Source organism: Papilio xuthus, unplaced genomic scaffold (genome assembly GCF_000836235.2).
Source record: "Papilio xuthus unplaced genomic scaffold, Pxut_1.1 DF825928.1, whole genome shotgun sequence".
NCBI classification, from domain to species: Eukaryota; Metazoa; Arthropoda; class Insecta; order Lepidoptera; family Papilionidae; genus Papilio; species Papilio xuthus.
In genome coordinates, this window is record NW_013532721.1 from 6,066,942 (window position 1) to 6,093,711 (window position 26,770).

The 26,770-nt window shown below is 35.1% G+C and overlaps 1 protein-coding gene across 5 annotated transcripts in view; it reads left to right on the top strand.

Moving 5' to 3' along the window:
* sfl (N-deacetylase and N-sulfotransferase sfl) overlaps positions 1-26,770 on the top strand; it is a 105,341-nt gene that overhangs the window by 33,476 nt on the left and 45,095 nt on the right. Inside the window, exon 1 of one of the 5 annotated variants that reach the window (XM_013322584.1) lies at positions 25,512-25,740. The exons of the other annotated variants lie outside the window; for them this stretch is intronic. The gene's annotated coding sequence lies outside the window, so the exon portion shown is untranslated. Of the gene's footprint in view, positions 1-25,511; positions 25,741-26,770 lie in introns of those variants that run through there. 5 annotated transcript variants of the gene reach the window in all.

Consider the following 26,770-nt stretch of genomic DNA (forward strand, 5'->3'; position numbering starts at 1 on the left):
TTGTTTTTTTTTTTAATTTTTACTGTAGCTCATCAACCAGCCTTTATCCCTATTGACAGTCGGCAGAATATGTACTACTCCATATATCTCTGTCAGCCGTCATATACGAATCTACCCCCTTCCTATGTATATCCTCTTTCACTCAATCATTTCATACTTTTTTTGGTCTTCCTCTACCTTTGTAGCCATCCACATTTCAATCTCATTACTTTTTTGCTTATATCATCATCATCTCTCCGCATAACATGTCCAAACGACGCTAATCTTTTACTCCTCAATTTCTCGATTACTTAATTTAATTTTAATTTAAATTTTTACTGTAGCTGCAAAAATAAATTTAGAATTTAATAAAGTTGTTTCTTTAGGAATATTCGATGTAAATGTATTGTCCCCTTGTGATTTTCGTTTAAATTGACCAAAGGCTTTGTCCAAACTGGAACACAAATTGCGTTACAGGGTTAGTGTCTTGTATCCGATCCGGCGGCTGTGTCTAGCAACAGATTGCTACGATCCGATAGCAATTAACGGATAACGTATCAACTGATACAAATTTATTGCAGTGTGTTAATGATCGATACGTTAAGCCATAGAATAATTAGATACCAAATGAACCGTGCTTAATTAGGATATATTAAATTTTTGGTTTTAACCCTTAACGTTTCTTCGAGTTATACGTGTTTTAAATGTAATAGCCTATTAATACACATACTTGAAGTAAATGTAGTAGGAAGTTTGAAAGTAGCGCCAGTGATCGAGAAATTGAGGAGTAAAAGAATAACGTGGTTTGGACATGTTGCGGATGCATGCGGATGGATGATGATGATATAAGCAAAAAAGTAATGAGATTGAATGTGGATGGCTACAAACGTAGAGGAAGACCAAAAAAAGTATGGTGTGTGAAAGAGGATATGCGTAGGAAGGGGATAGACTCGGATATGTCGGCTGATAGAGATGTTTGGAGTAGTACGTACTGTGCCGACCCTTGATAGGGATAAGGGCCGGTTGATGATGATGATGATGATGACTTGCGATAAAGTTATTACGAAAATTTATACTTTAATTTGTGCTTCGTAACTTTGAAAAAGTACTATTGTGCCTTATTGAGCGACATCTCAAGGTTTTTCCGGAATTATTGGTATATTTAAGTGGTTTAAACATCGTTTAAATATTAAGAAATAAATTCATATGAAATTTATAGTGATTTTTAAAATACCAAACTGGGACGAAGGTTTTTTTTTTCATTTTCTTTGTCGATACGGTAAATTTGATTTAGAGCTCTTAAATTCACGACCAATTGATTCTCGGCCGAATCGTGACGAAAAGAGAACTCGTTAGGCGCGTAGCGCTCCCGTAGTTGTGTGAAATAACTACATATACTACGACAGGCGCTTTTTATGATCTAAAATATTGAATATTTTATCAGAGTACACTACTTGCTTATACGAGAGTGATCTAAACTAATATTAGAATGAAAGCTGTACTATAAAGATCTTATGAAAATATCCATGTTGATATTACTCATTCAAAATGTGTGAGAGAAATATCACATCATTTTATTCATACAATTTGAAGAGAATATAAGTCTTCTAGTTTTTCTTTAGAAAATAATATTGGATGCAATACTTTACAGAAAATGTGTTGCTCTCACGGATAGTTTAGAAACTAAACGCCCGAGGAAAAATTAATCTGGTGGCCCTGCCAACAAATGTTGTTGTTTGGTTTCCGGCTCCGCGAGCTATAAGTAATCTCGGCACGTCATGCACTCAGCAGGCCGGTTTATTGGAAAAGTGGATAGCGCCGTCGCCAGCGTGGCTGCTTAACGCTTTACTAATGTTTGTTGTTTCGTTGTTATACTGAACTTTATTTATCACGCTACTCTATGTAATTATGTTATTATAAAATATACTTTTTACTGTTGCTACTTTAACTACAACGAATCAAATATGTTTATTTATTTTTATGTTTGCATTAAATTAAAAATTGAGGTTTCCGTCACAAATAATACTTACTACTTATTCCGTTACAAATAAATACCGTAATATACCAAAACACATCAATTTCTAGCAAGTACGGCAGACAGATTGTCAAATAAGTAAATTCAATTCCACAGTTATAGGCTTCCTTTGATTTTGCAATGAGATGCTCTTGAGATGAGAGAATCAGAGCCCCCTTCGAACAAGTTATGCATTAAAATTCATTCAGATGTCTCTTAGAGCACTCCACTTAGTCTGTATTCCGGAAGCCCGAGTATTAAAATAGTTGCGAGAGTGCTCCTTTATACTAGGTATTGAAAATGGAAAACGTTTTGCGGTCAGATCTATACGCGTATTCAAGCTGATATGAATATAAGCAGATATTTCTAGATATCGTGGGCTGTTCTTAATATAATATCATGCATAGATTAAAAATGAGAAAATATTAATTTTGCACTAAAGTCGTGATATTTAAAGCTTCGCTTTATGGTTTTCCATCAAACATTAGACGTACTAAATACCAATTTGTGTATTAGATTTAAGACAGGATTTATAGTAATGAGTTTTTCTAGTAAGTTGTTAAAAGCAAAACCAATGTTATTGGTTAAGAAGCAACTTTGTAAACATAGATATTGCCAGACTAAAAAACCCTAGCAATCGATTTGCGGCGTAACGTAAATATTTAATTACCGTCAGCGCCTGTCGTTTGCGTTCATACAACATTCATGTGTTTGTTCATTTTACTTCAATTAATTTATTTAATAAATACCAAGGAGTCGTAGTGCGCCACCTGTCTCCTGCTCCCGTTATAAATTCATATTGTTGGACGTGTTTCGAATTTATCTGCACTTATATTTTCTTGGCGTATTTTCTTAGCTATGAAAGAATGATCATTCCCTTTTACTTTATCTCCGTTGGCATATTTGTTTTGTCTATCTCAATTTAAATTATTATAATCTCCTCGAGTTTTAATCATAGTATTTGTAATGAAATGCAATTAAGTAAAGATAAAAAGTTGTAAGTGTATTTTATATCTTACTTCTTAATCTTGTTTCAATTTCTTGGTTCCGTTGACAATTGTAAATGCTACGTCAGTATGCACTAAGCCAGTCGGGAAGTAATCTTTGATCATACTTGCAGTTGACGGCAGTTATGACGAAGCTCATCGTGTTATTGTCTGGCTCAGGCATTGTCCCCTTTACAGGCTCCCGTTTAGTTTTAATTAAGTCCGCTTTGAATGTTCATTTCCGATTGTGGTCGTCGACTGTGCCCGGAATATCTGAACCGAGTGTATCTGTGCCATTTAATGTTTGCTTTTATATTAATCACACACTTTTTTCATTACTTTCGTACATGTTGGTGACAATGCTCTCTGTGCTACTTTATTCTTTTTAATTTCAATATAAGCGCAATAAAAACGTGATACAATGTACTAGGAAATACATATAATATTATTATAAGTGTAAGAGAATAAAAATGAAAAGGCAGTGCATTTTTATAGCTTTTTATCTAATAGCTCTTATACGAGTTCCTTTTATTTTATGAGGTGGGCGGGCGGTGGTACCTGCGGCCTGGGAGCTCCGCACTCCGTTCATTTTATTTACTTATTGAAAGTGGGTCTCGGCTTGATTATGAGATTCTTCCGTGCATTTCTCTCGGGGAGCTATTCATCGATACCCGAGCTGTTATATCAAGACGGTTAAATTCATTCATTCTATTTAAATAAGTAGGTGTTCCGAGAAAAGGAAATTTAGCTTATCTAAATTATGTTTTTTCTTATAAAATCTTTTATACAATGAAAAACAAAATTCATAATTATATTTTAAATAATTAAACCGTAATATTTTATAGGAAAGAAGAGTTTTTGATGTTTTAAAACATTATCTTTATGGTTTTAGGATGCTTATAAAATTTAATGAAATCCTTTTAGTAAAAGAGAAGGCAAAATTAATCGTAATATTGACGTTGAAGGTGGTAGAAACATTTAACTTGAACTCGAAGGGAACCAAGATGTAATTAAAATAAATATTTGGCACGAAATCCGGGTCGCGGCGGCTAAGTAGAGACATTCCCGGCCTTTGAACAACTTCTTGTTTATGTTTGCTCATTAAACAAATATAAACGGGAATTCAGTTTTAATACTGTGGTTTTTCTTAATAACAATTATGTTAATTTTCTTTGATGAAATAAATATTTGATCAAAGAATATTGCTTCTAAAAATTCTTTAGTTTTTTAATAATATTTTACTCCGAATTAGTATGGTGCCGGAGGCCTAATTTATTTCTTCTATACCGTCCCAACCTTTTCGAAAGAATGGGAATGATAAATTTGAAGGAGAGGACGCATAGGAAGGAGAAACCTTCGCTTTCTGTTTCGATTAAGATAGACATCGCATTTGCAACTGTAGATGTGCATGTGCATTCGCTGATTCGGCGAATTCATGTGACCGCTTGCTAGCTTGCTTAATAATATAAAAAATACACTCGCATTAGCGTTATCATTTTCTATTAATTATGTTTTTAATTGATAAGTTATCTATAATCACAAAGGCCAGTAACAAATGCTAATAACATTATTAATTCTCGAGAGAAACCTAATCCTGTTGTCAGTATCGTAAGTGTAATATATCGGCATTGGCTTTGTCTTGCAAATGACAAGACACTAGTCATAATCAGATGGGCGATTTGTATTCGAAGTGCGTACGCATAATTAACCAGTAGTTGCTGGCGCTATTTGATTGAACATTAGCAACGCAACTGGATGCCAAGGCACGGACGGCTAATGGTGCGACAACTCTCGACTGATTTGCCCGATACAGATCACACATGCGTTTGTAGCAAACATCTATTGAATTAGCAATCGCCTTTAAAGTAAGCGCATGCATCAATGGAATAAGCTTAACAATACATGCAAATATCGGACCAGTAAATTATAAATGTATCATGCGGCATGTACGCGATAAAAATCACTCGAATCTTGTACCTTATTACAATTTTGTTGAAGAATAGACAGAACTTTGTGCTTGAAAGGAAATATCTTTTGTGCAATGTAATATTTTGAAGGAAATTTAATTCAACCGCAACATCGTGAAGAGGGATATTTCTGTTATTTAGTTATAATATCTCGCAACAATTTCTAAATGACTTTACGATGTATAAAACAAAGCTCCCTTAGTTATTAAATTGCAATTGTACTTGCTTTTACGTTGGCCTAATGCAGTTTTAATATTTTAAATGTAAAACAGTATGACAGGGGACTATAAACTGTATATAAAATAAGCAAGAAGTTAACGAGCGTGCCTACGGTCGCTCCACTCGCTGTGATAGCGCGGAAATGCTCAACCGACATTTTTTAATCTTTTTTATTCTTCCCCGGGCACCGTCTCCGCACCTGCACTCTATTGCCGTTTTTGCAATTTCAGTATTATGCGTTATGAAAAATCAAATCCTGTTTAAATATACCATGAATGATGATGATGATGAATAAAAACAAACCAAGAATGATTAGTTTCAATTTCGAAGGAATGATTAAAAACTCGATTTTTTTTCGACTCTGGTAATAATATCTGATTGGTGAAATTCATTAACGGTTAAAATAACCTTCCCTAAATCATTCAAATAGCTAAAGTGCATATAGCGTATAAATAATGCAATGTAAATTCAGAGACGTTATCCTTTCCGTACGTTTGGGCTAGACTGATGGTAGCTTTACATCTTAAAGTTCATTCTAAGAGTTCTCCTGAATCCCAGGTTTATATACATTTTGTGGATTGGTAAAAAATATCTCACGTGTTTACTTAATCTGTGCATGTCTGGTCTAACTTTTCATTAACTTGCCGGAGAGAGTCTATTGCAGAGTAATGCTTTGTTTTTCAGATTACAAAAATATTTGAATGTATGAAATGTAAGAATATGATATGAAAGTGTTACTTACTGCGCCCAGTAGTACAGCTAGGTGCTGAATGCGGTGTATAGAATTCTTTTTTATTAATTAAAGAACATATTATAAAATAATCTTCGCGAAAACGCTACGACGGCACGGCCCGGAGGGACCGAGTCGACTCAAACAGGAAGCCGTACTTGCGATTGCAATTTATTTCTTTTCTATTTTATTATCGCTTTCTCAAAGGTTTAGTCATTGACGTTAATCGCTTTATAAGAGTAAAAGTGCAAAGTGGAGCGTACAAGTACGCTTGAGCACTACCTTGTTGGGCCTGAATTCATTATTGTCTCTGTACTAAGGCTGCGCTTCAAAGAAACTGCTGAGTTATCTACTAATCTGTGTCGACACGTGACACCACTTCACCGATTTATTGCGCTTTCGGGATCTATGTATTGATATTGAGGTTAATGGGCAATTTGCATATTATTAAAGTTTATCTTAACTAAAATGCCTTTTCATTTAATAGTAGTATAGTCATATTACTGAGTAGCTTATGAAATATTACTAATATTATAAATGCGAAAGTTTATATGGTTATAGTAGGTATCTCGAGACCGGCTGCATGAATCTTGCTTTGATAGAGTTTGGTGAAAACCGGCGATACTAATTTCTTTTATTTTGCGATAATTGTATCGCAATTTGATATTGAAGATATGTAAGTCGGGATCAAGTGCTCGGCATTTGGCAGAAGCTGGACACTCGAGGTGCTGGCTGGCGCCCAACGCGCTTTATCTTAATACACTCGCTTGTCGCTTTCCTTCACTCCAGCCATAACTTGCTTTTCCACTCGACTATTGTTTCGGTCGGGCGTCGCGTCGTTAGCGGCTTATTTGATATGTTCCAACAGTGAGTTGCACTCAGCGTTGCTTAATAATGTATTTAATTTTAGAAATTTCCCACTGTTTTGCTCAACTTGTCGTGAAATTTGTGTTGGTTGGAGCATCGGCGTGGGCGAAGGGGCCCGGAATTTAATTCGGCTGCTGGTGTTCCCCGCGACTGACGGCGTCTGACACGCGGCGACGCTCGCTCCACGATTTTCACCGCATTCTGTTTAACCGAACGGATTTTATTGTATTTGAATTCTACGCTTCCCGACATGCTATTTTTGGAAATAAGAAAAGTATCGCGCTATTTTTGATCATCTTCGCGTCTTTTAAAGCAATAACAAAGGTGTCAATTACAGTCTTTGTTGCACGTACCTTAATATGTCTTTTTCGCCGTCAATCAAATACGAAATTTGCATTTGTAAAATTTTGAAATAATTTCCAAGTTTCGCGCAAACCGCAAACCGAAACTTCCTGCCTCGTACAGCAGCGTTGTGGAATGGTCTGTCCTCGGCGGTATTTCCAAACCGCTACGACTTAGGGTTCTTCAAGAAGCGAGCTTATCACTATCTCAAAGGCCGGCAACGCATCTGCGGTTCCTCTGGTATTGCTGATGTCCATGGGCGTCGTTGAACACCTCGGTGTTTCCGCTGCTCGTTTGCCCCCTTCTGTTATAAAAAAAAATTGAAACAGCCACTGAAATAGTCATCATTATAACATTACTTTTCAATTATACCGAATTGTTTTCAGAAGTAATGAAACTCGCAGATGCGTACAAGCAATTACGTAAATAAATTAAATGTTTGTAAAGCCGTTCGGTCGGCTGTGGTCAGGAGGTCGACCTCCAAACTCGAACTAAATTCAACCGCGATTAGAAACAATTAGGTGCACGATTCGTATATTTCTCCTGACCCAGGTATGTTCGTGTTTTACCAACAATACCTCTATTTCTGCTCTAATTACTTGAAGTGTCTTGTCTAAGCCAACTCGGTTGAGCAATTTACATTTAAATGATATATTTTCTTTCTTTACATTCCAAGATGTTTAAATTTCCTTGCTTATATTTTACTTATAAACTACACCCGGAACAATCGATATTTAATGCACTAAAATAACATACATCTCATCAAACATAATATAATTTAGATTTCATTACAGACACCTGCTTCAACAATAATACGATTGATACGTATTTTGCGACATCCTTTGGTTTTATATTAAACTTTGTTATGATTATAAAGATAATGATTTCTATAATTCTAATACTATAGTCGATAGTCTTATGCTCGTTTTTACAAACCAGCCCCTAAAGTATTCTTATGTCTCTTTGGTAAAGGGTCTCTCTAAATCTAAAGCAAAATTATAAACTCTTAGGTGACACAAAAAACTTGGTGAAAAATTCTTACTAGAGGCTTAAGGGACCCCCTAAATTTAAGAAATAGTTGGCGAGAATGACCAATGATAATGCATAAGTAAAAATAAGTTGACTATTTATTTATTTGTGTACATATGTAAAGAAAAGTTTGGATACTATTGCATTTTACGTATTCTACTAAAAGTTTTGTTTACACCTTGTTCGAGAAGAGAGACTATTATGTACGACGAACAAGAAATAATGTGTGGTGGGGCGTTGTAAACGGAAATCGTTGCTGTCGACGAACCGTCATGGCGTAGTGGAATGGGCCCGTAACGCGCAGCCCTATATCCGCCGTGAAATTGAACGTGTTGCCGCTCCCGCCATGCAATCCTGTATAGACCCACTCGTATTAAGGATATTCGTGCTCTACCGAAATTTGTACTCCATTTCGGAATATCACCGATGAGATTCGTGTATCGACAGAATTCTGACGAAGTGAAATTACGCTATCGATTTTTATATCTGCAGATATATTAAATTTTGCTATTACTGCTAAACTATAGATAAGTCTAGTCTTTAACTAAGATTACAGATGTTTACAATATTACAAAAAATGTATTTTTCTTTCGTCTAAAACTATATTATTTTTTTTAATATTTTAATGGAACAAGTATTATAGACATTATATAGTAAATATGAGGAGCGTTACATTTAATTTTATATTCAAAGTTATTTAAATAATGTGCTACATAAAGTCTGTACAATGTTTAAAATCCACTAACACACACGTCCTTGTAGATAATAAGGATAAAGCAAAGAGTCCAACAGGTCGAAGTGAAGTCGACAAAGCCTACCGCGCAAACACGGAGTAACGCTGAGTAAATATTACATTTCGACGCGCTAATGCTCGAGTGCTCTCCCAAATCCGACGACTCGGGGCCTCGTTAAGTTTACATAATAAATATTCCTTTTTTTTTACCAATCCTCAGACTCGAAAGCCTTTACTGACATAATAATACGCATACATGTTTAACAATAGATAATATTGTAATTGCGTACTTTATGTTAAATCGAATTTAGCATCCCGGAGGCCTAATTTAGTCCTCTTTCTCTTATAAGGAAAGTATGGAAAGTGGAAGTGGACTTTTCGGGTGAGAGGATGCATGGAAAGGGAAAATGTTTTCTTTCCGTGCATCCTCTCCTCTATCGATTGAAGGTAGGCAACACATATGCAATTGCGTATGTCTATGGGCAACGGTCACTTCGCTATTTCAGCGATCAGGCGGCCGCTCGCTCGTTTGCCACCTTATGATATAAAAAAAAAAACTATAAAGCTAACTACCCATTTCGCTAGATAGAACTTAATTGATACAATGTAATATTCATCAGCTTTTACAGCAGAATACAACTTGATAGTTTAATGATTTTCAAATTTACTATTATTGTACTATTAAGTTGCTTACTGTATTTAATTAGCTGTTTCAATGTATTTTTATATTCAAAATGTATTTTCTAAACTAGTGTTTAATTTTAGTAAACATAAGACATATTAGTGACCTGAAAACTATTGTAACGACTGCAAACAAAGAACAATAGATTTTCTAGTCACATGAGCACTCGGCCCAGGCTATATAATTCCACTATTATGCTGAACTAACAAATCAACGTAACATTTTGTCGACGACCTAGTCTGATCCCAATTTATATTCATGGCCCTCTTCGCACATTCTTCCATTTTATCTTTTACTGAATAGTTTGATTTTGGAATTTGTATACTGGAAAATGTTCAGGACCGAAATCTATGAATGTCGAGCTGATGTATAGCTTGAATTATAAAGTTTTGCGCAATGAAAAAACTTAAGAAATAAAAATAGAAGGGTCTGAAAATATGATGAATACATAGTGTTTACATTGTTGACAATCTTTGTTTATTAAATTATGTCACCTTCATTATTTAACTAATATTATAAATGCGAATGTTCAGATTAATGGAGAATTTCAGCGCTAAATAGATCGCACTGAAATTTGGCAAAGATGTAGAACGTGGTCTGGAAGAACTTAAGGCTACTAAGTCTATTCGTAATTCCGCGCGCGAAGAGACGCGTGCGACAGCTAGTATTCTTTATTGCCTGGTAACTTATAAAAAATTTCACGATTTTCTTTAAAATAGTCACAGTATTATATGATATAAATAAATAATAACAATAAATAATACTATGAGCTAGAATATCACAACAGCGAGATGGCAGCTATAGTATAATTGCATTAAATATAGCTTAGTGTTTATTATCTTTTAAAGTTTTAATGCTCTTATAATGAGAAGATTTTTCCACAACACGTTTAACTCATCCGCATTATTATATTTCTAATAAAATTTTTGTACGTTGAAATAAATAAAGAGCTTGTCGAGAGGGTTCTGTATTCGTATCAAGTATTTTTTCAGTGATTTTTTTTTGTATATTGCTCTTTGACTTGTAATTTAAATATTACCAATAAATCTTGCATTGTATTGCATTGTAAATATTTTCCAGTAATTTCTTAAGTAATGATTAGTTAACAGGTAATTATGTTATTTCATATGTTCTCATCAATCAAAAAGTATAAGTGTTTGCAGAAATTCATTGGATAGATATTTTATGCAGTATACCATGTGAAATGTTCACTCTCTAGTCGACTTTAAAAAGAAGAAGGTTATCAATTCGTTTGGATTTTTTTTTCGTTTCAACATGCATCCATCATCGGCTCACTATACGTCCCCACCGATGGGCGGAACTTACCCTAAGTTAGGGGTAGGCCATAGTCAACCACGCTGGCCAAGTGCGGGTTGGTTCACTTCACACATATCTTTGAATTTCTTCTCAGATATGTGCAGGTTGCATCACTTTGTTTTCCTTTACCGTAAGAACGTCGGATGTAAATCGGAAATAGAAAAACACATTGGTGCATGGCGGGATTTGAATCCAGGACCTGCAGATTGCAAGTCAAGATGTAAAATACATTAAGAGGTTTTAGAATCAAGTATAAACGTTATCTAGGAAGCAAAACTTGTTTAACGACAAAACCACCGGAGAACTGAGTAAAACTACATTTGGCTACTGGCTTAAAGACCACCGGCCAGCGAGTTAATTAAACTTTAACAGTAAACAAAATAATCCCTGCGATATCATTTTAACGAAAGATTTTACGGTAATTATTCTACTTATAAAAGGAATGTCCAATGAAAATAAATTGAAACTTAAAGTATAAGCAGCATAATTGTAATCTTATTTACTAATATTATAAATGCGAAAGTTTAGATGGATCAATGAATGTTTGTTAGAAGGCATCTCCAGAATTACTGCATGGATCTCGCATTAATTTGGCATAGATGTAAAACATAGTCTGGAAGAACACATAGGCTACTTCACGGGCAAAAGCTAGTGTTTCAATACAATTTGTAGAACAAAGAAAGATTATCGAACAGAAATTGACATTCAATTTTATTCACAGTTATGTTAATCAGTAGCTTGTAGGATCAGTAAGAAGACTGTATTCTGGTTTGAAGGACATTTTCAGGACTGAGCCGAGTTAATGAGACGTCTCGAGGTAATTAGAGCGAATATGGCATTGAACAGAATTTTGGAATTACGAATAAGAAATATTAGTGTGATCCAGTTGAATATAGCATCTTCATCTTCATGCTTTTGCAGTGTATTTTATTTATCATACACAATGAAGTATTTGCTGCTTATGACAATATTCTATGAAGGCTTATTGCACCCTGAGGTGTCGTTTGCGGTGCAGCAAATGCATTTATGGTGTTTCATATACTTGTATACTTACCTGTTATCTCATATAACTACTGAAATTTTTCGATAAATTTCTTTTGTTTAAAAGAATTTTAAATTCAATTTTACGAAAAAAAATATTTTAGAAATACCAACAAGGTATTGTGATTTCGTTGGTAAAACAAGAATTTTCCGGCGATATGACTAGATAGCATCGAGCCAAAGTAATATCCCAGCTAAATGCCTGTCGCGGCGCGGCCTCGGCGTCCCGAAGTTTTTCAATCTCACTCCGCGTGACTTTCGCGGAATTCGGTGTACCGTAATCTCGTTGTAGGGGCACTCGTTTTCGGTTCACTAAGCCGAAGATCTTTTGATGATAGAACTTCCTCCGAACGTTCCACTTATTTAGTAAATATTTTACCAATATCTAGGCCACCAGTTATTAAATCATGTGCTACGAAACTTTTTGTTTTAACAATACGCTTACGTTAGAGTCTTAATGGTTTTGAATAAGTACAACAATCAAGGACATATCGTATGCTTGGAGTGTTTTATATAATAAATGTTTGTGTAACCTTTTCAAAGCGTTCATACGTTCGTTTATAAGGTATGTTTTATCTTATAATTTATTTTATCTTCGAATATTTGTAGTTTTCCAATATGTTCTATTTCAAGATAATACAACGATTCGCTTCCATACGCACGAAAAACATATTCAAATTTTATTCGCAGAAATCCCTCGAATAACTGAGTATTCAACCATTCACAACAATGAACCGCTTTACCATTTTGTAATTCTGTTTGCGTCCACGAGAACGGCCGACCCATTCTTTCGCCGTCGCGGATCTTATCCGTTCAGATATTTCACTGAAACGCAGAACATCTAAAATTATATTCTTTTATTACTGTTACCTACTTTTTAAATGTGGATTTCTTCCGTTCTTTAAATTCCGTAACGTTTTTTCCTTACCATATACTACTATATAGTTTAGTGTTTTGTACCAAAAGATACCACGAAAAAAAGAAAATAATTTTTATTTGAAATAGTAAAGTTTTAAGGCTGTTCCGAACATTCTATGAGGATTAAGATTTGTTACTTGTACAATGTAAACGGTTTAAATCACTTTAGCTAAGGCGAAAAGTGTCTAAAATGGTTTCTACGCACAACTGTAGTATGAATGCGTATATTTTTTTAATATTTTTTGCTTCAAAGTACACACGCTTCCGCGTCAGCTCTTACTATGAATAGGCCTCAACTAAAATGTATTTTATTTACCGAGACTACGTGACGGACCGCTGAAGACGCAGCCGGCGCTCTCCCGCTCGTTTGTCACACAAAATTATTACCTACAACTACCCAGGACATTTGTCATTCGTGATGTTTGTTAATCAATCCTCGTATCATGTCCTTACTCGATACAACATTTAAATGTGACATTAATTTTAATTAGTTACTTTTTTACCTTTTAACATTCTTCAACAAAAATTGTGTTAAATTTAGTTGTAGTGCCATGTAAGGAAAGAGCTTTTTCGTTACTCGTTTCGTTCTCTTGTAAAAATAAAATAATAGGTAAAGATAATTATTTTAACACAATTATGGAAAGACGAGAGACGGCGCGCAAGCGGAGCCTTTTCTAGGAGACGCACCAACCAGGAAAAATAATTTTCCTCTTGACATATTTATTGCGGCGCCGTCAGTTTAAAATGTCATTTTCCAGCTTAATTAAAATAACACGAAATCTTTTGCGCGGAATGAAGCTCTTCAACACGTTATTAATGCTTTCATTTTACAAAATGGCAATGTTTTTAAAGATGATAGAACAATATAACTTAAATTTTTTTTTGTTTTTTAATTTTGTTTTGTCCAAGAATTATTTGTTACTTAAATAAAAAATATTTACAACAAAACGTAAACACAAATGAAATAAATAAAACTTACGAATTTAATGCGGCAATAAAAATGCGTTTATTCGACGAAAGGCAAATATTTAAAACGTTTAAATTAAATGTAGCGTTGAACACATCGTGAGCGGCGACGCTGCAACCGGAAAATTTCATATATTTATAAACAGCAGACGTGTCTACGTAATCCCACTTGGCTACGGAGTCAGCTTTAGGCACTTTGGCTTTGTTTGCAAATTTCCCAAGTTTGTGATATTCAAGACGTATGAATTTTGACGAACGATTACCCGATCAAGATTATATAAATATGCACTTTTGATTACAACACTTTAGTTATAATAATAATAATAAACACTTTAGTTATCTTTGCTTAATGCTACGATGATCAAAAATGTTACCGATTTAATTTGTAATGAGTTTTCATCAGGATACTCTGACAAGGAGACAATGTTACTCTTTCGATTTGTATTCATCCCTAATAAGGTGAATAATCATTATATTAACGGTTACTTTTTTAGGGTTCCGTACCTCATACAAAACAAAGGAACCCTTAAAAGATCACTTTTTTGTGCGTCCATCTGTCTGTAAAGACCCTTTTTCTCAAAAACGCGTGAAGGTATCAAGCTGGAATTTATATCAAATACTCAGGTCTGCGGTCCCTTAGTGCTGTGGTAAAATAAAAGTTCTAACCCAACGCAATCAAAAGATACAACCGTTTATTTCACAAATTTACGCATTTTTTTCCATTTCTTGGTATCGATATTCGGGATAAAATACTATCCATCAGCAAAGTTCTAATAAGTTACACTGCTAGGAGAGTGGCAATGTGTAAATAGGCTTTTTGAAGTAAGACCGAAATCCCATTACCCGGAGACGTGGCATCAAGGGCCGCAAATTGGATTCACTTAGGTCGGACGGCTCGAAATAATATAGTTTCGACGTTGCAACCTTTTTAATTTGCCTCTCTGCTTCATAAATGCCGAAAATATACGTATAGGATATACATTTTATTGAGGTAGTTTTGGATCTACTCCAAATTTGAGAAGCTGTTTTTAGGAGTTTTATTACACTAGCGAAAAGTTTAACTTTCTTTTAAAGGTCGACGACTTAGCAAATAACCGAGCCTTTTTAGTTTAATAGTCTAGTTTTAGTCTCTTTTTATTTTAATTTACTAATTAACATAATATCTACAAGTTTTTAGTACTACTTACTAATTTATAAATGCCATAGTATAGATGGATGAATGATTGAAGTTGTTACTTATCTCGACAACGGCTAAACGAATTTCAATGAAATTTTGCATAGATATAGAAAGTAGTCTGAAAGAATACCTAGTTCTGATTAAGTTAGTTTTTATTTATGTGCGGACGGAGTGGCGACAGCTAGTTTAAAATAAAACAATCCTTGGCAAACAAATCACACTCGCCCGTTTCCTACAATGCTAATTAGTTTAATCTGATGTATGGTGCAGAGTACGACCATAGTATGAAGGACTCTTGATAATCCGTTTGCGAGCGTGACAGCCGAATGGGCAGCTCAATTCCTACCCTGTAATTAAGGAGTCACCTGCGTGAACTCACTCCACGTAATTGAAGCTTTCAACTTGGCCCGAGTTATGTATGCCAACTCGGGGCGACTGTGGTTTGCGAGTCAAATTTCATGCAGATAATATAAGACCCCTTTAACGACGCAACTTGTGTGAGCTACGATTTAATTGAAAGCGTTAATAAAGTAGGGCGGAGGGCGCAAACATTTGGCACAACAAAATGTATATACATTAAGGTCATTTCATCAGACCTTTGTCTCCCTTTACTGACAATTTAGGGATTACTTAAATGTGTCTATTAAGATATCTGACTAAATTTATATATGTATTTGTTACATTTAGTATCCGTACTAAATTGCTCGTATCTTTTGTATCAGTATAGCTTACATTGTAAATTTGGGTAATTAACGCGATCGGATATAGTTTTTTTTTGATGTAATTAATTGTTAATTTTATTTAGAAACACCGCTATGGATCTCCCGTATATCTCGTTTTTTATTCGCTGAGAGAATAGATGGATAGATTTTTGGTTCATATTTTCAGTTTTTATAAAGTTTCATTTTTTAAATTTTATTACTGGATAGTGTTTTTTTATTCACTTAACCAACTTCGCTCGGGCTTTATTAAAATATATTCTTATCCCGAACGAACCTAGCATATATAGGTACGGCGCTGCAATAAGCGTGTTTGTTACTATGAACTAAATTATATTATAGTTAATCATTGCGAAGATATTTGGTTAATTTAGTTTGGTGGCTTGGTAGGTGTTTATTAGGCGCTTCAGTAATAATGTCGAATAGTTTCTGGTCGGGTAAATCTATAATCGCGCGACAAATAGCGACAGATAGAGGAATGCTCGCATACCGAGCGCCGAGAACTAGCGCCGGCGCCCCAGCCCACTTGGATGTCAGCCAAGTCGGCATCGACTTCTGTTTGTTTATAGTACTAATTCGTGTAGTGGGTGAACCTCTACTTGTTACGTTGTGAATTCGTAAAAGGTTGTTTTACTCCGCTAATTTCCCTTCTTGTGTATTTAATGTGGCTTCTGTCTTGTGATTATACTCGCTTTCGTAATCAATGTTATGTTATTCCAGTTTTGTTTTACTTAGTATCAAGCATTATTAAACTCATTCTGTACTCATTTTTGGTATTACTATTGTATTTGATTCATCAGTTCAAATATTTTCTGCAAACTTAAACAATTATAACGTGCTTTTTGGTAAGTTTGTCTTTAAGAAGGTCTAGATGATTTTAAGATACATTTTCATTTGTAACAAAAACAGGAATAGATTCTCCCAGTCAATAAAAAGTGGAAAACAAGGGCTAATAAACGTGTGCCCTTCGTTATTCCGTGACAAAGTTGCCTAAACAAACTTAATCGGGCCGCGGCTTAATCATGCGTTCTTCGCCATCTCCCTGTTTACATAGGACTCGGTAACATCTGGCTTTGATGAACTGAATACTTCGCATTTAGGTTGCCAGCACTTGAAATGGTGCCAGCTTATTTTAAGTGGCGACGTCTGCTCAAGATTTGCGTCTAATGTTGCCCTCGTATTTTATGGCTCGTTTTGAAATCATCACCTTATAAATATGGTCTTATTATTTACTAAAGTTCCGCAATGAAGAAGTTGCTCGTGCGCTGAACAGAGATGAATGTTGAGAGGAACATTATAAGTAACATATCTAGTTATTAGTAATATATAATAAATTACTATTTTATTCGTATGTAATTTCTTATCAATGTTTATACTTAATTCAATTTCATCTTATATATTTTACGATATGATTTTAACGGAAAAAGTTGTTCGTCTTTTACGTATAGGATGAAGCAGAGAGGAGTGTTTACATTGTTCTTGACTACGAACAGTTTCCACATCGATACCATTTTAAGCCCGCTACACACCATCAGTTTTGTATGCACGGTTTTAACTGTACAGTACGACATTTGTGTACAGATGTGTAGTGGGCCTTAAGTAAACGGAATATTTGTTTCTATTATAATTGTATTTAGTTTTCTTTAAGCATATTCTCAGCTACTTATAGAGGGGAACAATAAGTACATATACTTGTGTTTGTTTTTTTTTCCTCTTAATTATCTTAGTATTATCAATGTAAATATTTGGATGGATGAATGTTTGTTAGAAGGTATCTCCGGAACGGCTGATTAAGGTAATAATACTACTTAAGTTACTAATTAAGGTAATAATTAATCCTACGTAGAAGGCGTCGCGGGCGACAGCTAGTATTACAATAATCTGAAACGCGAGTAACGCTATTTTATATAAAGCAGTTTTCACTTTCGCGTAGTTCGCTCTCTCATACGTGTCAATGGCCTACGTGCATGGATGGCCGCAGCATTTATTGATGCAATATGTTTTTGCAATATATTTCACAGATTATTCATCGCGTGTGTCTGTCTGTTGTCGTACACCGACATAGAGTATTTATCAACATTAAATAAATGAGACTTTGTCGTTGCCAGAATATAATTTAATTAATGTGCTTTTAGCAAATTATTTTTGATGAAATATTAAGTTTGCTTTTAAAACTGATATTTTGTATTTTAATTAAATCAAAGTTTAAATATAGGATATTATGTTACGTATTTTCAATGTAAGCTTCAATTTAAATCTTGTTTGTGTTAAATTGTTTCGCACCGATAATTAAAAATGTAGCGACATCTTAATTATACAAAAAAAAAATATAAAAAAAATTAAATATTAAGTATTATAGTAAATTTAAACATATTCTACTACATTTGAATACGACTTTTAAAATACATTTAAGCTTTTTATCTTGCTAATATTATAAATGCGAATGTTTAGATGGATGGATGGATCCTTGTTTGATCTCCAAAACGGCTACATGGATCTCGCTACAATTTGGCACAGATATAAAACATAGCCTGGAGGCTATTAAGCTATTCTTATTTTTATATTTTCCCATTCCGGCGAGGACGGAGTCACTGGTGACAGCGAGTACTTTATATTTCAAGACTTCTAATCCATTAAACAAAGTAATATTCTAATTGGATTGTGTATAGCATTGGTTAACACTGAAATAACTTATCACGTACTTTGCATGCAAGTAACTTTATTATTCAATCGGTATCCACAGATAAACAACTTGATATGTGCTTATATTAAAGTTACGGAAATACAATTAACAATTGTAATCGAAAAGGTTTTTATATCGCCGCCTTATGTTGCGCATTCATCAAAGTGTGTGGATGTACGTGTACAGTTGCGCAGTAGGCAAGAGCTTGACTATATATGTCTAGGTTTGATCCCACCGTGTATCAATTGTTTTCTCGATTTTTGAATTTTATACGTCTATTTGACCGACGTTGTTATACATATCCGCGAAGAAATTCAAAAATATGTGTGAAGTGATGGTTCACTGGCCCGCACTGGGCTAGTATAGTTGACTGTGAAATTGTTACTGCTAAAAAGGATCTATTCAAAGGTCCAAAGCCCCTTGGTGTGGACATATATGAGCTGACGACCCCGGATGTCTTTCTTATCTTACTAATAAAAGTAAAAAGTAAACTTTTATTATAATATAAATGCAAAAGTGTGGATGGATGTACCGATGTTTGTTATCACATTACTTTACAAAGGCTACAAGGATTTGGACTAAATTTAAAACTGAAGTAGGTTATAGCCCGAAATACTCTATTCCGTTTTTCTTTAATTACACGGGACGCAGTCGCAGACGACAGCTAGTTGCAATATAACTATGATAATGAGTTAAAGTGGGTTATAGTTTGTTCCCAATATCTCCAGCAATGGCGGCGACTCCCGTCGGAAATAAAGTTTGATTTAGTTTAGACACGACAATCCGTTTGCCGCAGCAATGGGGAATCCAATTATAGCAAAAGTCCTTTACTTGAACTGGCCTTTGTTTATGATACGATGATACAAATCTACAGCCCTATCAGCATTTTTACGCGACTGTCGATATTAATGTTTTCCGCGGTAATGAAGTTATAAAATTTCGATAGCGAAAACTATCACGAGAGTTCGCTATTGATGTTAATATAATATTTGACATTGTAGTACATCTAACAATTCAAACAAAGAAGAGAATCTAATAAAAACAGCAGCTCGAAATATAGAACGTGTACTTTGGAATACAATTGGCGAAGATTTTTCAGCCGAGATATTCTTCAACTTCCCGGACTTCTTTTTCCTTATATTTTTTCCTGAATAATCTATAATAATTCGTATTTCGGTCCACGGAATTTATGCCAATGATTATATCAAGTCTATATCAAATTTATTATAAGGTTCGATCGTATAATAAACTAACAGTGTTATTTTATCAGAGTTGATTTAACTCTTAGTTTACAAACCTACGTTGGCCAACTCTCAGCACTGAAGTGTACGAAGCTTAGATACGACAATCGTTCACTGGAGCAACAACCAATTCAATTATAGATATAGTCCCTCGCTTCAACTGATCCCGCGCGGAACAAACTTACATTGCTTCTTGTAATAGATAGATAAGAATAACGAATCGATGACATTCTTACATTTCCAACAATGTTATTCCAAAACTTCAATGTTCATTTTGCGAAGTTAATTTTAAAAACTAGGCAGTTTTGTTAAAAAATATTTGATATTGTCTTTCCACATCACACATTATTGGTGTCTTCTCAAGTTTTCATATGGAGATGTTCTGGCTTACGTTTGCTAACAAACCCCAAGATTTCTTTTCGTTGTCTACATTAATTGGTGATAGTGGCAGTGTACTTTAGTGAAATCCGAAAAGGACTTCCATACCCAAGTAACGTAAATGTTCGAGATCCAACGATATTAGTCGTTAAGCGAACTATGCAATACAATGTCATAGAGATCACAGCATGGATCGCCGACATTTCTATTAGTTATAGCCAAAGCCAATCGCTCGCAACCTGTTGTGAGAAAAGTGGCTGCGATTTTTAAGATGTGTGAGTAAATTTATTCCCGTGACATGTAGTTGCTATGACTCAAGTGACCGTATAGACGACATTCGTCGACGATTCAACGTTTTGTACGGAGCGCGCAACGTACCTTCATCACAAGGATCCAATGTTAGTTTCGAAGATTTACATCGTCTCCTGTGCGAATGGTCGTAATCCACATAAACGAAGCCGAACAATTATTAAAAACGTACTAACATAGCAAGCTAGTAAAACTATTTTACATCAGCAGAATAAAAGCAAAATGTCGACAATTTGCCAAAAAAATAAATTTATATACGTTTTCAATTACTGGCTACTGTGATCTTCGTTTTTTTGTAACAGCGAATATTAATTGCTGGTCGCGGTGGCTGCTTGCCTCCAGTTCCGGATTAAGCAGTAATTTATAGCGCTGTCCGTTTCAGCCTACTGTAACGCCATGAAATTCTGTTATTACCTTATATCTTAAGCTCGTTTTTCTAAATGTATTTTATTAAAAAAATCTTATTAAGGAAACTATTAACATGTCAATTATACTTTTGGATTTGACGTCTTAAGTTTAATTTTCTAAATTAATTTAAATCATCAATATTCTTTATAATATTTAATTTAAACGAAATTATTAATTTAACGATAAAATATCTTAACAACGTATATGTAGTTTTCGTAGTGACATTATGTATATTCTTTTTCATTCTTTATAGCCTGAAGGGGACAGACGAAATCGCACAAAATATCCCCATTTTCCCCTTTTAATACTACCAGTGAAACTAAAGTACAGGGCAGAGCCGGGGGCGGTCGCCAGCTGTTCGCTCTCGCCGCGATTCGTGCGCGTTTATGAAAAAACTTTTGTCTACATCCTTGGCATTGTCTTGTCAACTGTTGAATTCATTCCGGCTTTTAACTTTATCTTTGTTCGCCATCGTGTCACTGACCTATGTCAGTAACTTTAATTAAAACTCTATTTATACTCGAGCGGAATTTGCTTTTATTTGCTTAGCTCAAAGCTAAACCTCTTTGATACAGTTATGTTTTTGTTTTACCTTCTCTTTGGTAAGAAGAGGCCTAGTAACATTTTTGTAGCATTGTTAGAGGTAAAATATTTGCAGATATTTTCATAGATTAACATACAAATTGTAAAATCCATTCAAAATAAGAATTCTTACAAACATGAACACTTTTAAATAATGTCTTTGGTGTAATTAAAAATAAAAACAATTAAGATCTAAAAAAGTACTTCTTTTTGCAGCAATTAATTTAAAGACATTACAATTAACTATTCTCAAAAGCCATTGCCGTGTAAAAGAAAAAATAAATAATAAATATTACGTAAGGTTACTTTGACATTTGTTTCGACCAAATTTTTCCATTGCAAGAGAAAGTACATGGAAATATAAGAGCAGTTATAAAAGTTAATAAGTAACTGGCTGCTTGTCCGTATTCCTTCGCAGTCGAATACTCGATACTTTTATGAAAAAAGTTTCACTCGTTGCACTCCGCGACGGAGTCTGCTCTAGAAATTCTGATAAGCCGTAAAATACGTATTTTTACATACTTTGAACAATCGAATGAACACTTATTTAAATTGTAAAAGTCTCAGAAAAAATTCCGATAAAATCCGATTCAAATAACTTTCACTTGAATTTGAAACTCACTAATATTTTTCAGAAAAGTCCTCATAAAAATGCCAACTTCATTTTTTGTTTAATTTTACTGCCGAGACTTTGGCGTGTAATCTAAAAAAATACATTATCTCAACATTTCAGCATCGAGAAAATTGGGTCAAACTCTGTAATTGGTCTCCTATATTTACAAGGACATTAAATCAGAACGAAGGGAGCCATTGGCGTATAATTAAAATTCTTGAAATTTGTTTCCTCCGAATTATATTCTTAATCTATACTTATTTCAATAAAATAAAATTATTTATAGTGATGAAGTTTAAATGCAAAATTCCATCGCTTATTTAGAGTGGTTAAAGTGTTTGTTATTTTATGGAACTTTTATTTAAATTTGTAATGATTTTAATTTTTAAAATATTTCTTTGAATTAGGATTACTTAGTTACTCCGCTGCCGCAGACACAAGACATCGCCAAAGTCGCCTATGTTGCGCCTTCTTCTGCCAGTCTATCGCTTATAGCTCCCGCAAGTCCAGCTCTACAGGGTCTCGCCAGCGGTACCTGGGCCGGCCGATGGGTCGGCGGCCAGTCGCGGTCCCGAGATATACTGCTTTGACCTTTCGATCTTCCCGCATCCTCATGAGGATTAAAGCTTAAAGATAAAACAGACCTAGGACTAAAGCTCTTTATTTAAACAAAAAATAGACAGTTAACAATGTTATACAAATACGTATATGTGTTGTGAGACGGCTAAGTGCGACCTCCGAGCCGCTTACCGACCTTTCGAAGGCATCGTACTCGTAGCTAACACCTCACCACATCGGAGACCCGGGTGTTATCTGCTTAAACAGTAGTACTTACAATGTATTTACCTTTTTAGGGTATTATGCATTTATATTTTCAAATAAATTCTGAATTGTTTGAAATGTACAACTGCCTTCTCGAATTAGTGGTATAACTTGTTTGTCTTAAGCACTTGGGCTTATTCCTGCGTACGTATTGGAACAGATCAAACGATCGTAAACAAAACAACAATAAAAAGGGTTGAACCATTCGCCACATACAAATTGAGAAACGGCTCTTAAACAAATAACTTTTTATTCCCCACCAGACAATCCATACGGGGAAAGAAAACTACTTTATGCAATACTTGATTTATGTAAAGGCTCGACGTTGGGGAGGACGATTTGAATAGAGCTCCCCGTTAGCCATGTCGAACCTGAAAGCTTTTCATAAATGAAGCTTCACCTCAGAGAAGGTAGCTAAAAGGCGACTGTTGTTGTGGAAGAAACTTTACACTTTGTGATGCGATGGGGCAGACTAAAGTATCCATTGTGTACACTGAATATACTCTGATACACCGAGGCTATTTATTCGTAGTTATAAGATATCGTGTGTTCTGTTCGTTATGAGATTCCTTGGCCTTATTACAATACCCGATATTTTATCATATGAAACAACATCGTAATATAATTGAATGAGCGACGAAGTTCTATACATAATCAATTCTGATACGTTACAGAGAATTTTATGTGATAATAACTGGAAATGTGTGTGAATCGACCTTTTTGTCAGTAATTGGGTCTCATTTATAGGCTTCGAAACTATTGAATCTATTTGTAATATTATTTCACTGTTGGTAAGCTACACTATTCCCTAGCGATGTGGGCTATATATAGATTTTCAGCAATTTCGCGCCGACAAAGTCGGGGGCAACTACTAGTCTTTAAATATGTTTTATATAGACTTTTTATGCTACGTTTGGGAAAAGCGATGCGCTGTCGAATTTTCGTAATCGCCGGCGCCGTCCGTAATAAATAGAAACGATAATCCTGTATAACATTCGTTATTCATATCGTATCGGTGCACGTTCCGCGATGTCTGAGGTCTGACGATAGTTGAGGACCTCAGCAAATTTCACAAACTCCTGTGGGACACATTATAAGAAGATTCGGGCAGGACTACGCCAGTTAATGTTTCAAATTCACTATGTCTAACGATATAGCTCCTTGGGTTTAGTTTAGTCTTGTTGTTGTTTTTTTTTCATAATGTAATTGTTATTGGATGAAAATCAATGTTATTAGACGCTATGATATTGTGTCTAGTAAAATGTAGAATTAAAAAATAGCGTTACTCCGTTAATGTTTTTTTTACTAAATCTTTAACAGTGGTAGAGCCCGCTTCTACATTTTCGCACGTATTGGTCCGGCTCGCCCGGTGAAATACCACAATCACGCAGAAGACAGGCGTAAAGTGGAAGCAATTCCGCGTGTCGTCTGATGAGTGTGCGTCCCGGAAGCCTAATTTAGTCCTCTTTCCCTTCCCTAACTTTTTCTTAGGATGGGAAGTGAAGTGGACTTTCCGGATGAGCATATGCAATTGCGTATGTCTATGGGCAAGGGGTACTTCGCTATTTCAGCGATTTCAGGTGGCCGCTTGCTCGTTTGCCGCCTGATGATATTAAAAGAAAAACGCAATATTGTATTTTTTTACACAAATATCATGTTTTGTAATCGTTCGCGTGTTTACATGTTAATTAGTTGCATTATCACGCATTACGATGACGGTTGTCGCATTCTTGAAAGGCAAATAAACTCTAAAACTTAACTGTATCACAGGCATGTGCCATTTAAATTCCATCACGAATGCTTTTTTAGAAGATTTATTTAACAATTCACCGCGAGTGTTAGAAAAAAAACTTTTATATCAGTGGCTAGTTTCGATTCCAAAGAAAGCGACAGTGTTCTTACGTCGCGTGCGGCGCGTGCCCGCAAATGTTCCGAATCGATCATGCAAGTGTTAAATACCGTAACATTCACGATAAATAGGCGCTGATAATTCTCGATGCGAAATCTTTTTTTATTAGTTTCAATATTTGTTTTGGAGTGAAGTGCTAATCAATATTTGCACTGATTCCTATCGATTCTCCTTACGTGCTCGTTTTGTGATAGGTGTGCAATTTTTATTTCATCCTCGGTATGTGTTTTGGACAGTGGTTCTGTTTACTCATGCGATAAAAATGCTGTCCTTTATTTATATTTCACAGACATTTTATAGTAAAAAGAACATCCTGTATTTTTTATAAACCTCACTCGTAAAGTCTAAATAATCATAACTACGCTACTAACCTTTTGTAAGAACCTATATATCGCAATCCGCATTTTATACAAAAACTCTAAATCCCTTTGTCTTGTATATTTATTTAGCAAAAAGGAACATCTTCCGACTGTAATTAATGAAAGAGATCGGTTGATTCGGCACAAGGAAAACTCGTTACGGCGATTTGTCAAACAATAAATGTGAGGGTACATAAGCATTAATAAAAGGGAAACGAAATCCTCTTTGCAAGACAAAGGAGCCGGCATCAATATTTATTGGCGCGCTTAGTATTAATCGGGCGGGATCGTGCGCTGTATCGGTGAGCGAATGTTGGTGCCGGCGGATGGATGAACTGTCGTGGTTGGGGCGCACCTAATTTTTCCCTCAGCGAATAATTTTTCAGTTTTCGTAGCGGCCGTAGCCGCGCCCGCACTTCTCCTTGCACAGCTACCGCCCGCTGTCAGCTCGCCGACTGTCGGTGTGTCTCTGGGCCGGTCACGTCTCGCTGTTTTCATTTCAGTACGCCCCCAGACGCCGGTGAGCTCGGTCGTGTCTCACGTCGCCCGAACATCGCGCGCACGTACGCAATGTGTGACAATAAGTGTTGCTTCCTCTATTATATCTAGATTTTGATTAATTTATTAAATTATAGTATTTCATACAATTGTTGAATATTAAACTTTTTTATTATTCAGTGCGAATATTATACAGAAACAACTACGTAAATATTGGCTACGAATTTAAATGCTACATCGCTTCTAATCTGGGTAAGTCGATTTTATTAATTCTATTTCCCTTAATTAAAATTAATTAGTGTAATTTAAGTAACTTGATATAGCTATATTAAAGTTGCATAAATTTTTAGTAGTTATAGAAATTGTATGAATCTCAAGAGTAAGTAATACTGAAATTTTTATTTTGGATAAAATATCTTCATTATACAAACATTAGTATATTTTAATGATGTTGTTGTCATTGTTAGTTTATCAAACTTCAACACTTTGAACGCACCATCAATTCCCATTCAATCACCAGCGGGCCCCCAATTTGCATCCGGGGCCCAATAAACAAAGCAATAACGTCGATGCGTAGTTTTATACTATCCCCTCACTTGTAATCTCTGTTAATAGCATTATAGACGCTTGAGACGCAGCAAAGTTACAGCTACTACCAAATTTCTGTTGTTGCTGCAATGTTATGACAATTTTTCAAAATTGACAATACCATAATCCGTGCCAATACTCTAGTTCTATACATAGCAATACAAATTTGATAGTTGTGGCAATCAGAACTTACAAAGTCATCAATTGCAGCAACTGAAACCCGTTACTGATTGTTGGAAAAGTTGCTGCTTATATGCAATTCAATTGGCACTAAGAAATTATCAAGCCAGGTCCAAGGAAATGACAATAATGCAAAAACAAATATCTAAGTGTGTATTCGTTTGCGTGAGATTTTAATCGTCCTTAGCTTTTGCGGCGCGGCGTAGCATATCGCAAATTTGACTGAGTGATTTCCCATATCGCTCCGACCGATGAATCACATTACACGGCTTTTCCATTTTTTCACCGACGTAATGGCAAAATATAAGTAATCGCGTTTTACGTATATGTTTTATATTCTAATATTGTTAAGAATTACCGTGGGTTTCTGAGTCCAAAATCACCGTTTAAAACATATTGTTATCTTCGTTTTGTCAAATATGAAAGACGTGGCTGACGAGATGTATCTCTGGGATATTTTAAGTCGTTATTCGATCTCTTTATCAGGTTTAATTTATGTATTAATTCCAATTAA